A 4,236-nucleotide genomic window follows, 5' to 3' on the forward strand; every position below is an offset into this window, starting at 1 on the left:
CTCTCCTTTTCTCTCTCTCTCCTCCCCTACTCTGTCTTGGCACAACTTAAAGGTAATTTCATATATCCTGATTTATGCCCTCTGAATATATCGTTTTCAGGATTGTTTTCTAAGGGGGGTGATGTGATCCCTGTGCTTTAAATCTTATGTAATTAAAAACATTGCTGAGGAAGACAATCTCCAATACACAGACTGGGGGGGTTGCTATCCTCTGATTGCAAAGTAATGACGGCCAACTTTGAGCAAAAGATGTCATTATTACAAAGATGGAATAATGTGCCGTTTGGCCCTGGCTGATGTAAAGTACAGTAATGCTGTTATTGATGATCATTTGTTCCCTTAAAATGAAGAAGTAACCGATAAATTCTTAGGGATTGTTCTACCTACCAGAATTATAGTTGAGCTGCAGCTGAGGCAATCATTTTAATGCCCCAACGTACTTTCCCCACTTACATTATTGCCTCTAAGTTGGTCACTCCTGAATGTGGAAATCTCTATTGCATTATAACACTATGCCTAAGAGAATGGACAGCTGCTGGGAAGGAGGTTGCGCTCCTTGCAGTGCAGCCTCAATACTACAGCTGACTGCAGCAGAGTTTCTGGCATTACCAAAGATGGGGCAATTTAGAGTTGTGTTCAGTACAGTTCTGCTCCAGATTGCTGAGCCTGAAATGGGGAGATGACGCAATCTGAGGTTTTCTATATGCATTGATTCATAAATCAGATGAATTTGTCATTTTTTAGCTCTTTCTGTTATTCCTGCTTTTTAATGCAGAGAGACCTTTCCCTCTCCACCCCCTGCTGGGTGACAGTGGTGGAGCTGAGATACAGCGTTGGATGTGGAGGGAGCAGATTGAGAATGTATCCCATCCCCATACACTAAAGGGCTGTATGAGGCTGTGTGTGTGTGTGTGTGTGTGTGTGTGTGTGTGTGTGTGTGTGTGTGTGTGTGTGTGTGTGTGTGTGTGTGTGTTACAACTACAGAAGAAACACTCTCATGGGGGTTAAACAGAGCTCTGGACACGGCCCATGCAGCTCTGTCCACCTCTCCACACCTCTCCTCATGAAGTCTTTGGCCTGGGGCTACATACAGTACCTAACAGAAACAGTGACCTATGAATAATGTAAAAGAATGACTACCTTAAGATGGGACATAACTCTAAAATAAGGCCTATTTTTGTACTATATATATGGTGCAGTGTAATTTTCTTGTAATTTAAAGATTTGTTTTGCTCTTGTTAAATTTGTCCTTTTTATTTAATTGATAGATTCTATGAAAAATAAAGATCTATGCAAACTTCAGGATTTGTCATGTGCTTTTGTATGTGATTGATGGATAACTGTATTACAAAAATCTATATTGTGATTGATACCTGTATGACAATAATCAATATCTTATGTCCAGCTAGATTCAATTGAGCAGAGTACTTTATTTCACCTGAGTACTGTGCTCCAAGAGAATACAATGGCAGTTCAATAGAGTCAAAGGATAGCCCTATAGGAGTTGTACCATTGTGGTAGATGAAAAGAAAAGTATAACCTGTTTCTTACATCAGCAATACTGTGTGTCGCACCAGAAGAGCTACGGTATGTGGCCTCCACCCAGGGTTGGGTAGGTTACCTTCTAAATGTAATCCGTTACAAGTTACTTGTCCAAATTTGTAATCAGTAACGGAACTTTTGGCTAACGCTACCCAAACTCAGTAACGTACTTTCAGTTACTTCTGGATTACTTTACCCTTAAGAGGCGCAGGTTAGCGTTTTTCATCATGAATCTTGTTCTGGAGGCAGCTCTGCAGTGGTCACTAGCTGGCACAGGTACAGTCATAAAATATGATTTTAAACCTAACCTTAACATTAACCACACTGTTAACACCTAATACTCCCCAACCTTGACTCCACCCTTCTGGATGTTTGACTGCTTTTTGCAAAGGAATGGTTCCCGCAGATCACATGCACAAGTTGCCCCAAGGTTCGCCAAAGTATACACACGTTTTTGAGCCATTTCCGCTCTACTTCCTGAACTCCTCCCGTCGATGCAATCCACTTCCGTTCTGCCGGGCTGGGTTTGTTTTGCTAGCTAGCTCCGTTGTGCCGACAAAGCACTGATATCGCAGTGACAAAGAGGATATAAAAATTACAATTACAACATGAAGAAAAGTGGTTCGGGAACGACGTGTGCGGTAGTTGGTTACAAAAACTCGAGAAAGCACCTGAACGAGTGGTTAGATAGAGTGCTACGACCACAAACCAGCTACGAAGAGGCAATGTCCATGCGCTCCATTGTTTACATTTTTTCGCAAGCCTGATACCGACTCGGAATCAAGGACCTGGCTGAAGGCATTGAATCTAAAGAAACCACCCCTCAACGTTTTTGTTTGTTCCTATCACGTTGTTGACCAAAAACCTACCAAGGATAATCCTTTCCCAGAGTTGTGGTTGGGATACAATCGCTCTCCCCAGCCAAAGAGGCGTCAACTCACCCAGCGGACCACTGCCTCCCCCCAGATAAAGAAACGCAGACTTGAATCTGAGGGTAAGTTCAGCAACTTTAGCTATGAAGCTGACAATACTGTTAATTATGAAGAAGTTGTCATACATTAACATTGCTACCGGTATTTTGCTAAGGCAGTTGATTGTTTTGGAGATGGGACAAACAATGCCCACGATAGCTACATCATTAATTGTGTGTGTGTGTGTGTGTGCCGGCCTGCGTGTGCCTTAGTCTACATCATAAATACAATGCAAGGTGGCAGGCTGTTGTGATGATGATTGTGTGTGTGCGTGTGAGTGCAATGTTGTAGTACACATTTTTCCATTGTGATGTTTGTAGTGAGAGGACTCTATGCCTGCATTAATTTTGCTCCATCCATGTTTTCTCTTCCCCTTTTTAGATGCTCCAGAAACCTGTCAGCCTGTCTGTGAGGCCGAGCCTGCTACACCAACATTTCGAGATGCCCAGACCCAATGGGAGGATCCGTCACATATTGATCACATTTACTGTTCAACAACACAGTCTGTTAAAGTAGACAAGGCCACACAGTGCGAGGCAGAAATGGGTCCTACTGTGACCAGCACCACGGTCATTGATGATGCTAGGTCCCGGCTGTATACAGGAGTGCTTATGGTTCAATTCTTCACCCTGGTGACGGTGTTGTTGCCTTTCAGTAAGCCATCAATTACCCTTCCTGTTGTTGACCAAATACTTATGACGTTGATGAAACTAAAACTAAACCTAATATTAGGAGATATTGCTCACCGCTTCAATGTGTCTACATCCATGGCAAGCATTGTGATTAGTCACTGGATTGACGTGATGGGTGAACAGTTCAAAGTCCTGATCCCCTGGCTTCCAAGAGAGACCATTCGTGCCACCATGCCCTTGTCGTTTCAGAGGAACTACCCTCGAACCACCTGCATCATTGACTGTGCCGAAAGTGCCATGCAGAGAGCCACAAACCACGACTCAAGGAGTGACACTTTCAGCCAGTATAAATCACGCAACACTGTGAAATATCTTGTCGCTGTGGCCCCTAATGGGCTAATCATGTTTATATCTGATGCCTATGCTGGCAGAAGCAGCGATAAGTTTATCACCATGGACAGTGGGTTCCTAGACTATCTGAGGGCTGGTGATGAGGTCATGGCGGACCGTGGGTTCACCATTCGAGACTTGCTTGATGAGAGAAGGGTCAGTTTGAACATCCCTGCTTTCACCTACAGGCGCAATCAGTTGACCAATGAGGAGACGACACGCACCAGGCGAGTAGCCAATGTCCGCATACATGTGGAAAGAGCAATCCAGAGACTGAAGGTGTTTAAGATTTTATCCCAGAATGTTCCCATCAGCATGGCACCAAAACTGGACATCTTAACCATCTGTGCTGGCCTAGTTAACCTGAAGAGTCCACTGATCAGTGAGGTTTAGAATCTTGCCCTGTGTCCCTGTCTACCAACACCCAGCCATGTTGTTCATTAAATACAGATAAACACAACAAATACTGCGTGCATTGTATTTTTTAATATTATATATGAATATTTTCATAGTGATGTAATTGTGTGGGCTGCTTTTGTATTTTACTTTTTAATACCTGTTAAGATTAAACACGCAATCTTTCTTGTTGAAGCCATTTGTTTAGTTTCCTCAAAACAATTAATTAATCCAGTGTTATGTACAGTATGAGCTTACTATGAATTATGAACTGTGTTAAAATAAATTGTAGCACTCTAAGGATT

The sequence above is a fragment of the Coregonus lavaretus genome (genome assembly GCF_964263955.1).
Source record: "Coregonus lavaretus genome assembly, chromosome: 37".
NCBI classification, from domain to species: Eukaryota; Metazoa; Chordata; class Actinopteri; order Salmoniformes; family Salmonidae; genus Coregonus; species Coregonus lavaretus.